The sequence below is a fragment of the Aptenodytes forsteri genome, unplaced genomic scaffold, assembly GCF_000699145.1.
Source record: "Aptenodytes forsteri isolate BGI_AS27 unplaced genomic scaffold, ASM69914v1 Scaffold112, whole genome shotgun sequence".
Taxonomy (NCBI): Eukaryota; Metazoa; Chordata; class Aves; order Sphenisciformes; family Spheniscidae; genus Aptenodytes; species Aptenodytes forsteri.
Genome location: NW_008794883.1, coordinates 663467 through 686726, shown reverse-complemented (window position 1 = coordinate 686726; position 23260 = coordinate 663467).

Below are 23260 nucleotides of genomic sequence, written 5' to 3'. Positions count from 1 at the left end.
CTCCCCGGGAACGGCAGGCGCAGCCCTTTTGTTACTGCTAACGCTGATCTTACTTCATCACTTCTAAGCGATCTGGTCCTGTTGGTCTATGGGTAATCCCGGGAGGACAGGGGGTTGCTTGTGCGATGAAAACGCCAAGTTTTGACTCAAATCTGGGCTACAGATTTGGGAATTGTTTGGGGCTTTTTCCCCCAAGACTCTGCCAGTTATTTCCACGTGAAATTAAGTCACCAATTTATTAATACCCTCTTCTTCCCCAATTAATTATGAACACCTCTTTGCGGACAAACCTACCTAGAGTGCAAAATTTAAGGTAAAAGGGGATTTCGTATTGTGTGAAATACCTGACGCTCGTGCCTAGAAAAACACTCCTGCATGTGGCCCCATTTGCTATCATAACATCAGCTATTAAGTGATAACAGGTAAGGGTTTAAGGGTTAAGGGTATTGGCTATCTCTCTTCTTACAGTAGTATGTGTAATACATCCTGTTATAGGAAACATATGTCGTAGACAGCACGTGGAGAAAGGCTAGCAAATTTAATTGTGGATATTTTAAACCAAAACATCATGTTTTATTTAAGAATGTTTCAGTACTAACAGAAAGAGCTGCAGCCAAAATTGCTTTTATGTATCATGCCAATTTGATATATTCACTAAAATCTGTTTTGTGAGTAGAAAACTAGTTGCAGGACCACGGTTGCAGCAGGTTATGCTATCCGAAGGAGGAACGCTGTCCTCTACCGCATCACATTCTTCTCCAGCCCTGCCCCCGATTCCAGCTTCTGGTGTGGACTAGTCAGTAACAACACTTACAAAAAATCTCATTAAGATGTCATGTTTTGTCAGCTTGTCAAACCTTGCTTTTTGTCAGTTTCTAAAGATTGAGGGTTTTGTGGGAGAACTTTAGTTGACCACATTCCCAGCTAATAACAAAAGCACGATGGCCATCAAAGACAAGGTAACAGCTAGAAAGTTCCTTTTTCTCAAGTTTTGCTGAGACCACATCTCTCTGTGGAAATGTAAACTGCTTTTTATTCTCACAGTTTGTGCAAATGACAAGACTTTGCAATATAGAATTGAAATGTCAGAAGCATTAATCATGCCCTATCTCCAAAACCCGGTTAGAAAAGACAAGATTTCAGTAAATTTCTAAGGTTTGTGCTTGCTGCAGTGGGTGCAGTTCCTGAGGACGTAGCCACAAGTAGTTTGCTCAGGTATTGACAACATTCAGGTACTGAAACAGAACTACGGAAGTACCTTGTTGATTTTAATTCCGCTAACTTTAAATAGTTTCACGGCGGTCACTGATGTTCTCACAACTAATACAGTGGGGGAAAAATAGATCCCATGTAAATTACTGAATTTAGCATAATATTCAAGTTCATGCTTGATCTAGGAAAGTAAGTGCTTACTTACCTTTAAGGATGAGTAACTGCAGTGACCCGAATGTTTATATAGTTTGCTTTGCCGGATTGTGGGTTTGTGTGTATTAAGGTCATGCTCTCCAAGCGTTAGCAGAGTTACAGTTAGGCTTCACAGCTGTATAGCTGCTGCTATTTTGAAAAATATCGTGCCAAAACATCTCTGAAAACAGCATGTTTCTGAAGTTATTTCCATTTCTTATATAAGTAGAAAATTGCTTCAAATCAGGAAGTCCTAGATATTGTACTCTGATACTGTTGGATACAGGATTGATTTTGACAAATGCTTATGATGGCATTTTAACTTATCTGAAAGAGGAAAAAAATAGAGATTTATTGTGCAGTTACTGTTTAACAGAACTCTTCACTGCAGTGAGTAGGAAGTACTGGTTATATGTTGCTGGTGTGATAAGTAACAATGACACGAGTCCAAATTCTGATTCATGAATTTCATTTTCTGCATTGCAACTTTTTTTTTTAATAATGATGTAAAATTATCATAGTAACAAAAAGTTTAAAATGAGTAATATATAACGGTATCATACGTATAGGTTTGTTACGGAAAAAAAAGGTCACGTGTTGTGTTGTGAATTGATTTAACCACATTTTCCTAAAAAATATTGTTCTATTTTTTTAAATGATATTTTGAAGGCCTCTTCTACATTGCTCTACTTTTTCTTCCATGTGCTGTTTAATCTTTGAAAAGCCAGGGGAGGCCATATCAGCACTGATACCGAGTGCTGTGTAAACAAAAGAAGTAATAAAATATATTCTGAAATTAGCTATCAGGGTTCAGAAATTAAGAAGGGCAAGGGTTTGGTCAAACGACCTCATGTAAGCTTTAAAAGAAGATAAGACATAGACTCTACAGGAAGAAAGAGACTCTCATCAAAGGAATTAATACTTCTGGACATTGTGGGCCTGATTCTCATTTACATTGATTATCAAGTTATTTGTGCCACATATAACCTAATTGGACCCGAGACCTTTTTATTTAATAAATATAGCAGTCGCAAAACAAGAATGCTGGTTAAGCGAATAGCAACAAATAAATATTAAAAATCCAGGGTCCATTTTGAGTTGGGGTAGTAATAAATGATGTCTGGATATCACGGTCAGTGATACTAACGTGATGCAAAATGGTTTTGTATTTGAGGATTATATTTTCATTTGGTTAAGAAAAAGAGTAGCAGCTATTGAGGTAGGTGGCATAGACTGGAAGCCAAGAGAAGCCAAGAGATCCAATCCATGTTATTTTACAGCTTTTCCTTTAAAATTGTTTTAACTTCGTAGGTTCCTTTTTCTGTTTCCATTTCAAGATCTTTAGGGTGGATGGGTACTTTGCAAAAACCTTGAGAGCCCTGGACAAAACGTGTGGAGCTAATCCTTCTCTCTATACCTTCTCATCTTCCCACCTCCAACACACTCCTTCCTGCCCTGGTGCAGGAGCAGCCCAGCAGTGCTGTAAGCGCCAGCTATGCTCTCGCCGCACGGTGGGAATTCCCCTGTGCTAGGACACTTCCTCATTCCTAGGGCCACCCAGGCAGCTTAAGGAAGACAATCAGCAGATCTACCCTGTTGCCGGGTGTAAATATTGTATATCTGAGAACTTCTAATTGACTGAAGGGAGAATATATCTTAGAGATGAGGTCAAGGCTGAAGGAGTCCTGGAATGTGGAGCAGCTGAAACAGATGATGTTAAGAAAAGTCAGCTCAGATTCCAGATTTTATATTTGAAAACCACGGACTGCCATTTCAATTAGGAACATAATCTTGGTTTTGTTTAGTACTTCTCTGCCCCTTGTATCCCTGCTTTATAAATACACTCATGTGATTGTGAAGCAGAGACCCTAGCAGTAATTCCACAGCATTTAACCTTCATCATACAGGTGACTACACAAAATAGTTATGAGTTATAAAAAGATTCCAGATGTGTTTAAATAGGGCTGGTTACTGAGAGAAACCACTTAAAAAGCTAACCTTCTAGGGTATATTTACACTAGTAATAAAGCCTGTATTTAAATGTACGGTAGGGTTTTGGCAGCAGTGGAGAATTTTTTGGCACTGAAATCTATTCTTACAGCTTCACAGCAGGCCAAGAGGAAAGCCTGATCAATACAGATTTGATACTAAGTAAAGGCAACCAATCTGTTTATTACAGTTGTCAACCATTCATATCTCTCTTCCCACTCTCTTGCTTCCTTAATCACGATGTTCTTTAGTGTTTTTGAAAGAAAAGATCATATTAAGCTGCAAACACTGTGTATTTAATAGCACACTCTGCATCACTCTCACGAAGCAAGCAACTTAAAAGATGGTACCTGACGTTTGAAAAAATGTGCTGAAATCAGTAGGTTCTCGAGAAAACCTTATCTTCTGATTATTATTTGTTACTTTTTGCTTGGGTTCTATAGCCAGAAAGCTGAAGTTAATCTTGTCTCCCCTCCTGTTACAGACAGCCCTATTCAGAGCCCTTTGATGTCAGTGCAAAGAATCCCATTTTTAGTGGCCTTTGAACCAGATGTAGTAAAAGGGCAACTGAGCATTTTGTAGGGGTTGCAGTTGGGTAACTTGCTTAAAGGAGGAGAGTTCTGTTACCTATTTCTGTTTTCCCATTCCTTTTATTATTTTTAATATTTATATACCATTAAAAGTAATGTAGATACTTGGTAAATAGTGAAGAGGACAAATGCCTCTGCTCTGACCGTATTACAATTTCTTTAGATAAAAGCAAAGTAAAGAAGGACCTGTATGGCTGTTTTTCAGCCTTCGTAGCAGTAGAGCAATAGCACACAAATTTAATGATTCCTGCTTGTTTCAGCTATTGTGAAATTTAGGAAGGAGTTTGCATAAGATAACGTATCCTGCTGTTGTAATATACTGGAGACAGGGCTCAGATCTCGGGATAAGGAGTGCTGCAAAAATCCGAAGTGTTATTATCGCTACCCACCACTCTCCCCAGGATCTGAACCTGACCTCACTTCCTGGATCCAAATAATCTCCGTCTTTGTGAAAATAACAGGATTTTACAGGAAGAGAATTTTCTATAATTATTACGTGAAACAGTTCTTTTCCTCTACATTTATTCAGGTTTGGGCATGTTACTGAACCAGGAGAATTCCATGTCAAAATACGATCAATCTGAACACTTCTTGTGTTTGTAAAGAATGGACGGAGAGCTGCCAGCAAATAAGAAGCTAGAGGCGGAAAACTGAGGTGGCTATCTTGCCAAAAGAACTTAGCACATTTAAAAATTAATAAGGCAGAGACGCAGACCACTTGGGAGGGACAGCTTGTTTCCGGAGGTGCACTGGCAGGAGGAAGAAAACACAAGTACCAAAGCAAATCAGTTTGGGCAGAAGCCAGTCTGGAGGGTGATGAAAAGAGGGAGGGAGTGGTGTGCACGTATAAGGATTTGGGTTCTGGCCTGGTTTTGCTTCCTCAGCGGCTTGGTAGGGAACTTGTGGTCCGTTGTTTGTAGTGTGAGTGACTGGGGAAGTCTGTAGTCCTGGGAGGAAAGGGAGGTGTAAAGATAAACTGGAGGAAGGTGGCTAGAGACTAGGTATGTCCTGAAGACTATCGCTGGCCCTCAGGCTATTATACAAAAAGTGAAATTCATGTGCTTCTCTGACAGCACTTCCCTGAGAGCTCCCCTTCTTGGAGCGCGCTGAGCTGCAGCCTGCCTGGATGCGTTTGAAGAGGGCATTTTTTGCATTTGTTGGAAAGCCAAAGGACCAGAAACCCTGAATCGACTGTCCTGTCTGGAGCAGAATCTGCAGGGAGGGATACACTGGGCTACTGGAGAGGTGAGTGTCTGCCACTGCCATTGCTGTGCTCCTAGGAGCTGGATGGAGCAACAACATGAAGTGTACTGGGGCACTGCAACGATGCAGCTTTTTACGGCTGCCTTTGTCCAGAGATGTAGCAGCTTGGGTGGAATAAAAGCCTAAAGCTTGTGTTGCAAAACGTGTGGTTTGTAGCCCTTCTGGCTGCGAAGGGAGCTTTACAACATCTGCTGGATTTTAATTAAGAGCATGGATTTTGCAGAAATGGTTGGCGTCTTTGTGTGGTGACAATTCCTGTTCACCTAGCTAAGCAGTTTTGGGGCTTTTTTCTTAGTGTGGCTTCATGATGTGACATGCAGGTGATTGCAGAAGTTTAAAAAACGCTGTGTTGGACCACTGATATGCAGGAACACCTTTTTACAAATCTGTAGATGAGATGGGTGTCTTCTAACAGCCAATCTTGTTACATAATAAGGGCAGTCTGGAACAAAGCTTAATAAAATGTGCAGTAGCAAAAAATGTGCACATCAATAACAAAACCCTAGTTTATTTTATATGATGTGCCCAGGTGGACAAGACTGTCAATGTACATGCAGCAGTCAGTATACTGTGTGATAATAATTTATTCACCTATATGAAAACCAAACAGGCTGGTCATAACCACCTTTATTCTGTGGCAAACCTCCTCTTCGAATTTGTACTTAACAACGTTAGTAAGACATTAATGTTTCTGGTGCTGCCTTGTAGGATAGTATAAATAAAAGTTCTGCTGCAGTTACCAGCTACTAATGAAGTTAGTGTCTTCGTGTTGCAACTTCTTGGTAAATCCCATTTTAAAGACAAGTACCGTCTGACCATTTCTTTTTTTTGGAAGATCCACAGCTGAGACTCATCAGTCTAGCAACAACCTTGACACCATGTTTGAATATATAACCTTTCCTCTCCCCAAGTAACTTATCTCTCACTAAGAAAAGACTTTCAGAGAGAAATAAACAAGTGTCTGCCTGTATGAACTGGTAAAGGGAAAATAAAATGAAAAATGAACCCGTATTATTTAAACAGTGTGACATGACAAACTGCAAGTGCTGCTCACACCTAGCCCTCTGAGAGCAGCTTTCTTTGTTGAGAAGCTTTGATTGAACCTGAACCTTTAGTTACTGAACCTAGCTTTGTGAATACGTTACATTTTGCAATGGCATGATATTATAATCCTCCAGATTTTCAGCAGACCATTTGTTGGTATGAAATCACACAAATGTCTGAACACAAAGACAAGGCCAAGTTGGGCACCAATGTTGTGAGTGATGTGACTCTCAGTCCTCTGGGAGCATTCAGGTTTGGTGCAGAGGCTGAGTAGGTTAAATCATTCTAGTACCTAGAAAGACTGTGTTTATGGGGATCAGGGGGCTGTAGCATGAAATCTGGGGCAACAACTGCGGACCATCTGTGCAGGTTGCGTGGCCTAGGGCTGGTGCAGGTTTAACTAAATGAGGTTAAGGAAGCCTATGCATTACCAAAGTGTACGCGCTATGCTCTAACCCTTCCTGCAGTGCATATTTTGTGCATTCTAAAAATCCATTTAGGTGTGCGTTACAGGCCTAGCACATCTTATGGCAAAGAGATAATTGCCATTCAGATCCAGATTATCAGGTTGTTTTCAGCCTGAAATGCTGTTGGTAAATAACAGATGGCACAGATATCCAAGGTAGTCATAGTTATGAAATTCGTGTCTGCGGCTATGTTGTGTTTAGTCTGATTTGTTGGAAGAACAAGAGTTGGCAGCATCCTTCTTGATGGTTCAAAAGGAATAGCTCTTTCCAGAAGAGGCAGAATTCTGCAAGATAAACATACAGAGTTACAAGATGAACATAAGCCTAATGTAACATGGGAATTCTTAATCTATTTAGCTGTTCTCATTGACATGATTGTCCTTATTCTGGAGGGCCTCGACCTCACATTCAGTTTAATACCATAATCCTGGGAATAATAGCAATGCAGTACTTTAGACATGGCAGGAGTTCAGTACATTTTGTACACTTAAGTACATATACTATCTTCTCTGTTTTTGAAACATCAGGAGAGGAAGAGAGGAAGAGTAAGTGCACCATACAACCTGCATGTAAGTTTTGCATGCAACTGATGTAGCTTTTCCCTTTCTCATGTTTTCCACAACTGCATTTCATCCTACCTTATCAGGGTTGGTAAAGCAAGTGCTAGTAAATCAGATTATAAGAGAAGAGTGAGTGCCAAAAGAATGTTCTCCCTTAGCTGCTAGGGAAGAATACTGGGGCATTAACCAAAATAGGACAGGGAAGGTAACAGTGTTTTGTGGGAAAATAGGAAAGATAATGGGGAAAAACAATAGGCAAAGGAAGGGGAAAAGAGAAAGTCAATTAACTCGCTCTTCACAGAAGTATCTTTTCTATACAAAGACAACAAAAGGAAAAAGGAGGAGGAATAAACAAAAAGTGAAAAAAACCCAACAGGAGACTTAATGGGAGAAGTAGAGAAAAGGAATAAAGAAACAGGGTAGAGGAAGAAAATGAGATGCTAATCTCTTTCCAAGGGTCAAGTATATCCCTCTAACAGTCTGCAAGGCTAGGATTTTGCTTCTGCTTTTTGCCTCTGAGTGCTTCTTTAAAGCAAATATCTAACCAGGCACCAGGCTGTTTAGATTAGTTGATTGTCATTTGAGCTTCCTAGGTATTATGCTATTTCCCTGGTAAAAATTCTTCAGCTGCAAACATTTTCAGGCCATTGTTGTGTTGTTAAGGGCATGGAGAAAAGAGACAATCTGAGATAATTTCTTAGTACAGTGTTACTTTTCATATATTTTAGAAGATACATTGTGGTAAGCATTGAAAAGAATATTGAGGCAAACTAGAACAAAAGGCAAGTTCAAAAAGCTATTTTATTGATTGAAGGACTTGATGAGGGAGGGAATGAAGAAGGACTGGAATTTGTATAACCCTGTTAACAGTCTGGCTGCATTCCTTTGTCAGTATTTTTATTGACTTTCACTTCCAAAGAAACAATGATGCTTCAAGCTGTTCTCTGAAGTCTGGATATACCTTGCTGAACTAATGAGACAGAATGCATCACAGCTGTTAGCAAGGGTTGCATGTGTGTACACACATTTGTACTAGGAGAACAAAAGAGTTGTGATCATGCTTTTCTCACTCTGAAGTGCAATTGTTTACATGCCTTTTGAGTTTTGAACAACAGTGCTTCACACTTTAGAAGGGCCATAATGAAATTTATTATTATCCCTGGCTCTGAAATAATTTAGTGTTGTTTTGACATTTTTCTCTTTTACTGTTTTATCTTTCCTCAGACTAGGAATAGAGAACTAGGAGTCAGAGTTTCTGCTTTTGATAGTTGCAATTTTGCAAGCGAAGATTGATCTAATGTCTGTACCAGTTAAAGTTAGACTGGTAGTGACTATCTGTCGTAATGATATATAGCTGAAGAGGACGCAGGGCTCGTATTCATTTTGTGATGAATCAGAATCTAGGGGCAAGGATTTTATATGTCCATCATTGTCATAATAGTGATGGGCAGAAATTCACTGTCTTACTATAAGGTGGCTGCAAAAAGGATGATGAGGATTATTATAGGCTCCAGTTAAATAGTATAAAATATGAATTGAGTAATGACTGTCAGTCATTCACTGAATCTAATAGGTGTCTGACCAGACAGAGATTCATTCAGATAGCTTTATTTGCTTTTAGTTACTCGGTGGAAAGATGCATGAGTTATTAATAAATTGTAACTAACTATTGCTTTAATGTATTTGCTTCAAATAGTTTATATTTCGGGTTCTGAAAATGCACCGGGACCTCAAAATTTGCAGAATATAATAAAAATGCTAAAAAGGGTTGGCACCGAGAATAAGGAGGTGAGAGCAAGTAAAGATAGTTATACTGCTGGAAACTGGCCACCCAAGAAGATCTGGCAGAGAAAGTAAAGTATTAATAGCATTATTAATCTGCTGAGTTTCACTGCCAGTAAAGTAAGTAGAAAAAGCAAGATCAAGGAGGAGAAGTTAGGAGGCAGCAACACAAATAATGTAACAAATTTACAGTTGTCAGAGGTATTATGTTTGTGGTTCCTGTTAGCAAACTGTGAGTATACACAGGGACAGCAGCTATGCCAAACGTCCAGATATTGCAGTTCGCAGTGGGATAAAGGGCATAACACTGTTTAAACTCAGTATGCTTCTCACATGTAGTAAAGCCCCCATGATTATTTATTGCAACAATCAGAAGCCATTTTTCATGGGTTGGGGGGGAGGGGTTTGAATGCTGAGTTAATTGAATGCATTTCTTCTGCTCTTACTCTGCAGAGTTCTGGTACCGTGGCACTGTGCCGTTGTTACTTCTTGTGTATTTTTCCAAAAATTAAAAGTTGTTTTCATGATATTCTGGATAGATTTTTTTCAGACAAACAGTTCCTGTAATTTCAGCGTCTCAACCCACTGAGACTGTCATTCATTAAAAGTTTGGGTCGCAGTTCAAATTGTTTCTAAAAAACTGCTTCTTTCCAATCCAGCACCACTCAAGGCAATGCCACATCAGGCATTGGAAATCTCCATTGCACTTTCTGCATGTATTCACATCAACGCTTTGGCAGAAACATGTTAAGCTGTAATTAAGGGCTGTGTTTTATTTCTAATGCATAAAGAATATTCTGCTCAAAGTCTGTGGTTTTCCATTAAGGATCAGATTTAGTCGCCAGTTTTCAGTGAATGCTTTTCTTTTATTCGCTATTCTATTTTGTTTCTCTTGCCTTCCTGACGCCCACCGTGACTTCACAGCTAAATAATGATCAGTATAAATTTTTCAGTATATGCTTTTCAGAGTTAAAGAACAGACTGTAAGAGCATTCAGCTACACAGGCCTCCCTGAAAAGGACATGAAGCTATATTATTTTATTTTATTTTAATGTTTGGTTTGTAGCATCAACTTAAAGGGCCAAAACAGAAGAAGGATGTGTTTGCGAGATACGCTGCATGTACGTAAGAAGCAGTTCCTACTTCCTCCATTCTAGTTGTTCCTGGTCAAGACAGTAGGTTTGCACAGTTGGAAAACTGAAGGCAGTGGTAGGTCAGATGATTTAGAAAAGATTGACTAAAAAAGGAAAATATTGTGAAACACCTTTGCCCGATATCAGATAGAATAAATGACAGTAACTTTTTTTTATACAGAATATGTTCAGTATGAGCAGTCCCTAGCAGCCCCTCTTTATTACACAAAGCGTGATGAAGCCAAGTGCAATTAAATCCAGAAACTGATCTATCCATTAGAAAACATAGTCTTTCCAGGATATGGCCCAGGCTATTCCACATTATGTGGTCTAGGAGAGGAGGGAGAAAAAAACTAACACATTGGTGATTTCAGATCCTACTATAGGTACATTATGGCTCCTATAGATGGGTTAAGAAAGGATGCGGTTTCCAGGCAAAAGGCCCAAGTAAATACAATATCTGGGACAATAACTTCAACCCAGAAGACTGGAATAAAAAATCATATCTGTGGAGAAAAAAACATATATTTTTAAATAAACAGATGAGACCTATCAACAAAGTCACATGTAGCTAGAATTTCCCAGAAATATGAAAAGCAGAATAGGAAAAATTTGTTTGGAAAAAGAGAATAAAAACAGATCAGCAGGAAAATTGAAACTTAGTAGATTAGCTGTCAGAGAACCATCATTCACTTTTTGATTCCTCAGAAGCAGAGGAGGACACAGTGCTTTCCTCTGTTGCTTCAACTTCTTTCCTCTTAGTTAAAATCTGTTGTTTAGTTTGAAAATTCACATCTGTTTTATACAAACTGCATGAGTATTTTAAACTTCAGCTATAAATGCTGTTAAGACATTGTTTGCTGCTCACAGTATGGTTTATAATTGGGATCACGTACTCCCTTCTTGAATCGGGAACTGAAGCCAGGATTCCCTATCTCGATAATTATCTCAGAAATCAGTGACAAACTGAGTCTCATCATCTGTGAGCTGGGCTCTGTCAAGGGTGACAGACTGCTGGTCGCTACCAGTTACTACATTAGCTCAGAAGGAAGAGGAATGTGCTGGTAATCCAAAAGTACCAGCCTCTAGGGAGAGGGGGGGCTTTGGCATAACCAATTTTTTTTTTTAACTTGTCTGTTTGTAAGTAATTTGTTTGTTTTCAAAATCTTCCTTACTTCCCTTTCCCCAAACTAAGTTAAACCCAAGCAAGCATCCTGTTTAAAAGTAAATAAATAAACAAAAAATCTGGTTATGTAATCAAATCTCAAGTATGTTGCTTATGCAAGTGATCTGAACTAAGTCAACATGAAAAATCCAGAGTTCTGGTATTTTATCCCCTTAAGATCTAGGGTTTGGTTTTAAAAAGATATTTTTTTTTTTTTTTTTTTTTGGTTTAGGCATCTCTGAAAAACAGTTGCTTTACAGATATAGTGCCTTTTGAGGTTTATTTTCTAACCTTCCTCCAATACTGCAGTCCCCTCCTGTCTTTGGGGTGTGTATCTAGCCATTTGCTTTTTCCTCTTTGTTTCTCAGGATTACTCATAATCTCTTGGGTCTATACAGCATGTTCAGGTTGCTTTACCATTCAGAAACTGAAGATACAGCAATATAGGAAGCTGAACTAAACCTTTTAGGTTTAATTCTGATAGAAATTTTCCACTATGATTTAGGAAGCCACCATCTCTTTCTGGTAGTATCTTACAAGCCGGGCAAGTGGCGCTCTTCAGGCCTGTCTATTTAGGTTATAAGCCGTTTGAGGCAAATTCTCCTGGTCTTTTGTGTGAATAATGCCTCGGTGTTTGCATTTTGACGCTAAGTACAACTGAAATATAGGGTATGTAATGGTAAGTCCTTCTAGTAAGCTCCAGCTCTGATTCATAACTACCACTGAAGATACGCTGATTATTCCCCCTCTTAAAGAACTGTATCTTAAGTAAGCCAAAAAGTTGAAAAAAGCTGCATCTTGCATAAGCTTCAGTTTTCTGTTTCAGTGGTATTTTGAAAGCTGAATGTTTTGTTTGAGATGGATGTTTGGAGTTAAAATTCGGTGGTCTTGCAGAATAAAAGCTCTGTATTTGGGGCATTTGAAATGTGCAGTTGCTTTTATTTTCCTCTTAGATTTTGTATGCTGGCTGTATTTACATTTTATGCCCAGATGGTTTTCTTTAACGTCTTAGTATAACGTACATGTAACATCTTGCACCAGCGTTGTTTTCTTGATTTATGCCTCTCTGTTTGAATAGTTGAAAACTTTGTTAGGGCACCTAATGGGGAAACTGCTTTTTTAGCACTGTGGCTGGCTGTTCTCTGTCAACAGAAAACTGGAAACTCGTGGTTTGTGTGTGAATTGTGGGACAGTAGTATAGTCATGTCATGCTGTGGGGTTTTTTATTTTATCCTTTAAAGATGCTTAGAACCTTTACCCCCAATTGAAAGAGTGTTTTTTCTTAGCACATTAATAGCTCTGGAATTAGGGATTAAGTAAGTAATTTATATTTTTCATAAGGGATCATATTCTTCCCATGGAATGAAATGCCATAAACGATGCTAAAGCCTGTATGACTAAGATAAACGTGAAACTTATGAGCTGATACATGTGACATGAACTATTCATGGAAGGAAAATCCAGTGTTAGGTAGAACTAGAAATGCTCACTGAGTAGATAAAAAGCCTGAAAATACCACTGGCTGTAACCACGCTGTACGCAGCATTATCTGAAAGAAGAGGTTGTGAAAGAAGAGGTTGTACAGTAAAGACATATTTATAGAAAATTGTAAAATTACTCTGCAACCTGATGTGCAAGTCAGATGTCCTGCATTGTAGCAGATAATTTTGTTCTATGAGTAAAAGTACCTGCTTTGCAATGGTAGCCTAAAAATGTAGGATGTCTAGAAATCCATAGCATGTTAAAATGAACTAGCAATTGGTATTCTCAAAACAAAATAACACAGGTGTCCTTCTTTCTGCATCTGGGGAGGGCCTGAGGGCTTTTGAGATTACTTAAAAGACGAAGTATAATTGTGAATGAAATTATGCAGCTGGCACAAGGAATTGATTTCTTATCAATTTTTACTAGGCCAGCTATAAAGTGGTTTAGCTGCAATGACTAACAAGTATTTCTGTTCCACTGTTGAACAAAATGGGCTAGTAATATTCACAAACAATGGAGTTTACATTTTCTCTTGAAATGTGCTGTTGCCAGAGTTCCATTTCATCCCCTTTTAGGGGAGAGAAGAGTAGAAAAGCATCTTATTTTTGTATAATGTGAATGTAATAGAAATTAGGCAGAGTACATCAAATTTACTGTAAGTGTGCCGCCTGAACGGGTGAAGCCTAAGTTACATTGGTAAAGTGAAGATATTAGCTAGTTACACCTTGCCAACACGTTGAGATCTTTTCAGGGAGGCAGGACTTCTGTGCAATCCCAAAGAAATGAGATCTATTAAAGTAATTATTGGTTACACAGAAAAATGCCTACTTCCTGTCTGAAAATCTTTCCATATAAGTTTGTTTGCGTCTCATACCCCCTTCAGACAGTGCTTAGAGGAACATATTATGCTAAATTCACTATGCTGGCAAAACGTAACTAGAAAACTTGAAAACAGCAGTTTTCACTAAATCATAATTTGCAAGTAATGTTCAATTTTGTAAGCCTGCATTCTACATTAGACTCACTTTCATCTAAAACATACTAGAACATACCAACTCTAAACAACCTGAAGCATGATCAGATCTGTAGCTTTGAGTGGAAGAACAAGTCTTATTTTCATTGACTACAACATTCATGTTTGCCAGGGTCGTACAATTCTGCAGACCATCACTGGTAAAGTATAAATTTTTCTGAATTAACCTTATGACTTTGTTGATTCAGTGGAAGAATTTAAATCCTTTTAGTCTTATAAAGGACTATTAGGATTTCGTTGCTTTTAGGACTTCTTTGTATTTCTGCTTTTTTGCAAAATAGCTAGTGTTCTCCCCCCCCCAAAAAAAAGGCTTGTAAGCTTAGGAACCCTTGGATCAATTTACTGCTTTCTGGGGTTTTTTTTTTGGAGTTGAGTGGTTTTAATGCAGACTTGTGGTCTGTTTTAAGTTGTGCTATTCTATGAAGCTCTCGTCTCCTAAATGATGTTAATTCTCCCTGCATTGCATAATTTTGATTTCTCACTTGGTGGAGGAAGGGAAAGTACCTGTGAATACATTTCAGTTCTGTAAGGCTCCTCTTAGGTGCTGCGTGCAAATGGCTGCTAATATATGTCTCTCAGTTCTCTGGGAGACAGAGGGAGGTCTTATCTTGTTGGTCTGATATCGCTGGGGTGCTCCGAGTCTCCTCCTGACACTGCTCGTACTGCCACTGAGAGAGAGGCTTCACAAACCTACACTTTCCCATGTGTCTGGCCAATCATAGAATCATAGAATAGTTTGGGTTGGAAGGGACCTTTAAAGTTCAATGTTCTTCCTAATTCATGTTCATGGCTTTCCTTTATTTGCTGCTGATCTCACTCCCGTGCCCATTTTTCAGGCTGTTATCTCTGTTGGTTTCAGCACCCGCTCATCAGCTAATCCCCTGAGCCTCTGCCATCTTTCATAGCAAGGGAAAGCACCAGAGGTCTCTGATGCTGGTTGTATTTTTTCCACAATGACCCACAGCCTAGCCATTTCCCTCCTCACCCATTTGAATTTGGAAATAAAAAACCAACAAATGAATTAAAACTCGACCTGACTGGATCCCCTTGCTGCTTTTTCTTCAATTCTCTCAAGTATGTTAACTTGGCAAGTGAAGATGGACGTGGTAAATTAGAGGTTTTGTGACTAGACTGGAAACGTACTCGGGCCTGAAATGTTGCATTGAAACCAGTCTTCAAGGATGTGTTGGAAGTAGTCTGATGACACAGCTATTCATTAAATGCTTTGAAATTCCTTTTTTTATGACTTGTGGAAGTTCCAGGGCTTCTCACAGGGATTATTGGCTTAGGTGCAGCTCCCCATAAGCACAACTAGACTCTGAATCGGTTTACTTCAAGCCAACTTGATATGTCTGTCCTGATCTTCCATGTTTCCAGTATTAACCAAAGTTAAGAGAGTTTGGACAGAGCCAGCTTAGTTCTTCCTGAACCCAAAAGTGTGTAGGAATGTCCATCCATCATGTAAATGGAGAAAACCAGCATGTAAATGGAGCCAAGGGAAGTCAGAACAATGGAATGAAGTGGAAAGACATGTGGTAGTGAGTGTCGTGGTTTAACCTCGGTCAGCAACTGAGCACCCCCCAGCCACTCGCTCACTCCCCTCCTCCCCCGGTGGGATGGGGGAGAGAATTGGAAGAGCAGAAGTGAGAAAACTCGTGGGTTGAGATAAAAACAGTTTAATAATTGAAATATTATAATAATAATAATAATAAATAATATACAAAGCAAGTGACGCACAATGCAATTGCTCACCATCCGCCAACCGATGCCCAGCCAGTCCCCGAGCAGCGGCCCCCCCGGCCAGCTTTCCCCAATTTATATACTGAGCATGACGTCCCATGGTATGGAATGTCCCTTTGGCCAGTTGGGGTCAGCTGTCCTGGCTGTGCCCCCTCCCAGCTTCTTATGCACCTCCAGCCTTCTCAGTCGGTAGAGCATGGGAAGCTGAAAGGTCCTTGACTAGTGTAAGCACTGCTCAGCAACAACTAAAACATCGGTGTGTTATCAACATTGTTCTCATCCTAAATCCCAAACACAGCGCTGTACCAGCTACGAGGAAGGAAATTAACTCTATCCCAGCTGAAACCGGGACAGTGAGAAAGCAACAAGTTCCTGAAAAGCCCTCCCAGAAGATGCAGTACTTGCTGTGAACAGACTAGTTGAGAAAAACTTGCTAAGTTTTATGTTTATTTTTAGTAATAAATGTTTTGGCTGTCTCCAATGAAACTACTTTGTTAAAATATCAAATTGCAGATTTTAGAGTAGTAGAATGCATATAGTGAGACAAAAGAAGAGCAAGCTGTAAACATGTTTTGCCACTGGTGTACATATATTAAGAAGGATTTTTTTTTTTTTAAAGCAGAAGTCAGTCACTGGTTAAATAACTATTGCATGTAACTGCCTTTTTTGGCTTTCTTTTCAGAAGACGTTTGAAACAAGGCATGTAGCTTGCTACTGTGTTATCATTTATGTAGATTATGGGAAATAACTGAAAGATCCATTCATGGGTAATTTAAACATATTCTTTTTTTCAACAAAATTATCTGACACACTTAAAAAGAGGCAGTTCAACATCCAAGTTAACTGCCTGTTGGAACGCTAGCCCTGAGTCTTCCCAGAAGAATGTAGAATGAATTTAACTTTTCAGGGGGCAAAGATATTTAAAGCAATATAAGCTATGTAAAGAGCTTAGGGATAGTCAACTAAATAGTTTTCTGTTGACTCAAGCACTCTTTTTCTTATTGTCATGCAGCATGGGATCAAGGGTGGTGGAAATATGCATGTGAGGAAGCATGAAGAAATGGCTCGCTCTCTTTGTATATCTTAGTGGCTTTTTTAGACTTGGCCTTACTGCAACATAGTTACTGTTGCTACAGTCCAATCTGGAAACTTTCCATCAGAAATGCTATTTTGAGTACTGACTTCTAAATGTTTTGTATCTCATTGTTCTGAAATTTGTCACATCTAGAGCTTGGGAGGCAAATTAAATCCCATTTAATTTTAGATGGATTCTTTGCTGTGCTAAAGACCAGATTTGTTTTTGTTACTTTTTTGGCTTAAGATTTCTATTGATTTCTGAAGCCAGAAACATTACAGGGTTGCAGAGGTGGGTAGCGTAGTCATCTGAATGACTCGGGTAACTTGGCATGAGATGTGAGCTTTGTGTGTAAACTAAGACATGGGGTTTTTTTAAAATGTTTGGTATTAATCTGACTTTGTTTCAGCTGAGCTGAATTACAAGTACAATGAACACAGTGCTTCTGGAATTCCTATTCATGCAATACAGATGCTCATTAACTTTAGCAAGACTTTTGACATGGTCTCCCACGGCATCCTTGTGTCCAATCTGGGATATTAGTGTAGACAGGTGAAATACTAGGTGGATGTAAAAGATGGCTGGACTATTGGGCTCAGAGGGTACTGGTTAATAGCTGATTCTGTACCTGGAGTCCAGTTACCAGTGGAGTTCCTGAGAGTCTGTTCTTGGACCTGTCTGTGTAATATCCTATTTAATATCTTTACTGATGACCTGGAGGAGGAAATGGAATGTAGCTTCATTAAATTTGCATGACACCAAATTGGAGGGAGCAGTCAATACACGTGAAGGTAGCGTTGCTGTTTAGAATGACCTAGATAGCCTGGAGGAATGGCCCAACCAGAACCTCATGAAATTCAGCAAGGACAAATGCAAAGTCCTGCGCCTGGGACAGATTGACCTCACTCAGTGGATGACTGGCTGGATAGCAGCTCTTCTGAACAGGATCAGGAGTTCTGGTGGGCTAAACATGAGCCAGCAGTATCCTGGGCTGTGTCAACAGGAACATAACCAGTAGATTGAGGGGCATGATTATCCCCCTTTACTCAGCACTCATTAGACCCCATCCTGATTACTGTGTCCAGTTTTAGGCTCCCCAATACAAGAAAGATGGTAAACTTGAGCAAGTTTAGTGCAGGGCCACCAAGATGATCTGGAGGCTGGAGCGCGTGATCAGTGAGGTGAGGCTGAGACAATGCTTACCCTGGAGAAGAGAAGATGTCTTCAGGTTTGAATACCAGCATACCAGTATCTCTGAGGCAGTTACAAACTAGATGGAACCAGACTCTTTACAGAGCTGCATGTTGGGAAAATGAGACACAATAGTCATAAGTTGAAACAGGGGATCCCAGCTGCATATAAAAGGGGGCAAAAAGAATCATTCTGAGGATAATTATGCATTGTAACAAGTTTCTCAGAGAGATTCTTGAATCTCCATTCATAGAGGTTTTCAAAATCTGACTGGACAAAGCCCTTGGTGCCTTCCAACCTGAATGATTCTATGAAATAACATCTAAGCAAATAAAAGTAATCCAGTGCACTTGTCTCCTCATGGAGGGTTTTATTCTGCCTACAGAAACTACCACCAGAATGTGGATCTTGAATGTTCGTCCACTAAGAAATGTAGTGAGACAGTCACCTTTGCTTTATGAGTTTCATCACACTAGTGCAGATTTGACTTAGTCATTCTGTCTAAAAGCTGTTATCTCTAAACAGAGATTTTAGCTGTAAGACTGGAAGAAGGAATCTTAAGGGGAAGATCTGGAAGTTGGAAGAGGAAGAATACAGTCAAGAACATAGTCACGCATCTGAACCGTGACTGACTGATTTCAGAGATTTGGCAGATACTTTTAATCATGAACAATATGTTTCAGTGATTGCTGCCAGGGTGCTTTTTACAATGAGGCTAAACTTCCAATTGTTAACCCTGAACACGATAATAATATGAATGTCTGCAAACATTTTTCAGCCTTCTGTGTATCTATCTGGATTCCCACTTGCAAAATTTTGATGCATTTTGGGCATAAGTGCATGTGCTCCAAATCTCTTTGCATAGTGGTTAGTAAATTAAAATATTGGCAAGGATTGTTGTTGCTTCCAAAAGCAAAATACCAGCAAATACATGTATTTTCAGATCTACCTTAGAAACTCTGTCTTGATCATATTATCCAGGAGGCAAGGGTAAGTGGTAAGATTTCTCTCCTTCTGGCCCCGTTTTTTTTGCAGGGGCATTGTAATTAAACCAAGACTGGTGATTTTTTTTTTTTTTTTTTTTTTTTGAGGTGCTCTTCTTACACAGTCTGTTCTTGATGAATACAAAATGGAACATCTGATAGACTTAGCAATAAAGGCAATGCAGTTACATTTTAGTAACTGATCCAGCTGGGATAAATTTTCATAATGCATTAGTCACTACTGTGTGAATTAAGGTGGAGAGAAACAGTAGATGTAGACATTGTGTCTGATTCTATGAATGACAGGGATTTCTACGAGAAGAGCTGCTTGATCGCATTCTCTAGCGACCTCCTGTGTATAATTATTTTGTACAGCGAGTGGCCATGTTCTAGCTTCACTTTAAATATCCCAGAGGAGGTATTTAGTAGATGTAACTGCAGTGGAACATTCTCTGGCTGTATTTTCCTTCTTTTCAGTTTAAATCTTATTACATGACCTATTGTTTCCCTAAAATATTTTACCAATTCCTTTCCTTCCTAAAGGGAATTCTTCCTCTGAGCGTTTCTAAGCAAATTCTTCATATCATATGTTTCAGTCAAGCTTTTCTCCTGGTTATATTGGTATGTTGTCACTAAATTTAATTGGACCACATTGGTGTAATTGAGAGCAGAAGATTGGTTCCTTTAATCTTTCTGCAAAAGTAATCTATTTCCCCAATCAGGTTTTTTTCCCTGCTTGGAATTTCTTCACATTTGTCAACATCTTCAGGGTAAGGAGGTTCTCCCAGTTCTAATAGCACCTGAATTCTTTTTGAAGCACCGAACATGTTTCCGCAGGCACGTTATTTATGGATATTTCCCTAATTCCACTTCTCTGACTATTGTCCAACAGTTCACATCTGCCTATCCACATCTGGTACAAATAAAAAAAAAAATTGTGTTTTTCATATCAAACGTAATAATGACCATTTTGCTTTTGTTCTTATTTTTAAATCAAAGTTTGTAAATCCTTTTTATGTAATCTCTTAAGCTTTATAATATTGCACAGGATGAGGCAGCTTTTTTGTGCTTTATTTAGCTATATTTACTTTCTTGCTTCTGGACAACTAGTGATTTGAGGTCTCAGACCTTTGTATCATTTCCCTTTTAAATATTTGCTCCATTTTGAGCTAGCATAAACCATAACTAGAATCAACAGAGTTATGCAAAACTTCCTCATAAGAGGGATGAGTTGGAATAAAAACCACTCGTGGGCTGCAGAGGCTGAGATGATGTGTTTTATGCCTGTATTGCCTTCCATTTGAGGAGCTCAATGCAAATTATTCCCTGTAAGCAATGGCAACATTGAGAGGCATTGTAGAGTTAATGGTCAAGTTACTTTTTAAGAGGTGTAATTTTCCCTGTTCCTCCTTTCAGCCGACACACATAAACATGTATGTGCCCATAGCTATCTAAATTGCTAGTTGTGCCAATCTTGTAACTGCATTTGTACATACAGGTTTTGAGATTCGAGCTAACTATTATAGCCCTGGCTTAGCTTCCCAGTAAAGTATTCCTCTTCTCAGACTGTGGTTTCCTAACATAGGTAGGAACAACCCTGGCTCCCTTTGCCCTCTTTAGTTGCTAACCTAGGTTGCTGTCAGGGCATGCTACGGAAATAAATTTTGTTCTTTTCTTTTTGCATTAACCATTTTGATGGAGAGGGGGAAGTTTCTGTAATGGCTCCTTTTTACAGAGGAGAGAGGACAACAGCAGCTCATCTGTATGACCCTGTCATACTCCCAGCTGTGTATTTGAGACAAAATGTTTCATCTGGGAATGTACAATGAAATGAGAAGGATGTTTTCAAGAAAAATCTGAATATGATAGGTATAAGAAAGAATGATAAACCATAGAAAGATTTTTAGATATAAAAACTGACTATAGCTCTATTGGTGTAAAAAGAGTGGGGAGGGCTGTTGATTTGACCTTAATTTTGCCCCATGAATACCTCTGTAATGTGTAAGGGGCTTTGCTTTGCAGAGGTTAAGTGTAATTCAGAAAGATACATTGAAGCCTGACTCCATAAAGGCTTAGCTGTCTACATTTGCCCAGAATGATTGGCCTCGTCAGCAGTACTACTGAACCTAAGGAGCATTCAAAGACATCTGGAAAACAAGACCACCGTAGGTTATGAAACACAGATCCCACAGCTTTCATCCAACTGCTCGTTTTGTTAATGGCATAAGAATCTTTGAAAAGAATCAGTCTCTAATATATCTGAACTAGCTCACTCTGAAACACTTCCAATCCTTGCTGGATCCAGTACACGCTCCTAATATTATATCCATGTTGTACTTAGAATTGCTTGTTTTGTCAATCAGTGAAACAAAAACATGATGCAAATGCATATACACAAAACTTGTGATGCTTATAAAACTGGATTATGGATTAATTAATTGACTGTATTAGAATCACCTTGTTTTGTTTTGTTTTTTAAACCTTAACAATTATTAGGGACTGATAATGAGACTTACATAGTGGTTTTTTTAAAGCCAAAATAGTCTGTACACCCCTGGCACAGGAGTCCTTTTTGACTACTTTGCAAAGCACTCACAAATATGTTCAGCTGAGTCATTCAGTTCAGTTCAGTTGTTTAACTGGCTCTTGTAGTTCTTCTAAACTCAAGAATTACATAAATACAGAACACATTTAGGCAGTTGTCGTGAGTAGTTAATAGGTACATTGACTTTGACTGTGAGAAAGAAAACTGCTTTTTTATATTTCTGTACTGCTTAAACGTAAGAGAATGGCTTATAACCAAACTGTGGTAACGTTACAGTTCCCTGGAAGACACAGCTTTTAAGTTATCTGCTTCCATGTGACATTTATCCAGTTCCACCAGAACACTTTAAATGTGCTGTTAAAATCTTACAGTATTTTAAAGTAAAAAAAAAAAAAAAATTGACCTTTTCATCCATGTGACTTTTCTGGAATGCTGATGGTAAATGAAAAATACAGACCGGGAGTCTTAATCTGCAGCCATAATTCCACACAAATCCTTAAGGTAAAATTAATGGTTTAGCAAAGCTACTTAACTACATGAAAATTATTATAATCTAAACACTTATGAATAGGAACAAATTTGATTGTGTAAATAAAACATAGGCAACATACAAAACCAGATATACATTGTGAGTAACGCAAAACAAATGTGTTTAGACACCACCCTCTGTGTGTAGCAGTAGTGCATATACAGCCACGTAAGTACTAAATATTTTAAGCATTGTGTTTTGGGGAATCTATTGACAAACTAGAATTTATGAATAAAAATAGGGCTGGAAAGAAAATCTGTTCCAACCTTAAATAATATCATACCCATAATAAGAAATACTGGCCTAAATTGTTACTGAAGTTGTTGAGTGATGAAGAGTCTATAACCTCCCTGGGTTATTTGTAACATGCTTTGTTGCTCCTTAAATAGGAAGCTTTACTTAATACCTAGTTTATATGCTGCAAATTAAGCCCATCATTTCATAACGTCCCAGAATGGATGTGGAAGACAGATGATTGTGATAGTCTTCCCACATTCTTCTGCTGAACTTTTGTGTGCATATTTCCTTAATTTTCTCTTCTGATAGCTAGCCAGCTCTTGTTATCTTTTCTCATCAATTACATATTCAAGGCATATCTTTGTATTTGTTGGTGATCTCTGGGCTTGCTCTGGTTGGTTCGCACCCCTCTCATCCACCCTTGTGCATGAGTTAGGGTTTGCCAGGCAGATCAGTGAAGTATCAATAATTAGTAAGATGTAATATAAAAGTTTGAAACAATAAGAAATAGTTTGTTCACATCTAAAGAGGGAAAATCTGAAACATCCACTTATTTACAGTCTATTTGAGTAGATGCAGGTGTTGAATATAGATCTTATGAGTGATCAGTATTCCTTATTAATTTGCTTCCTTCGATAGAAGGAGGAAAATGTTGATGAGATGCGTTCTTGTGCAAAGGAATTTCAAATTTGCTTATAGCAAAGCAGTGATCTGTCAGAACTGCTGCTGACTTTGAAGGGTAAAGAAACACAGATTTTTCTCTGTGCCTGGTGCCCTCATGTGGCTTTGATGTTCAGCTTCTTGCGGATTAATTAAACACATCACTGCATGGCTGACACTTTTGCTGTGTAAAAGGTAGAGAACAGTTTGCCTGTATAGCCTTGTATGTTGTTCTGTGAATACAGCATCTTCTGGAAAGCCAAAATATGCTGTTTGCCATATGGCCAGTTGGATTTGGATATGCAAACTCCTTGAGTTCCCTAACTTAAACCGAGAACATTTCTCACAGTCTTCACACATTGGTGTACGTGATTCAGACCTTACT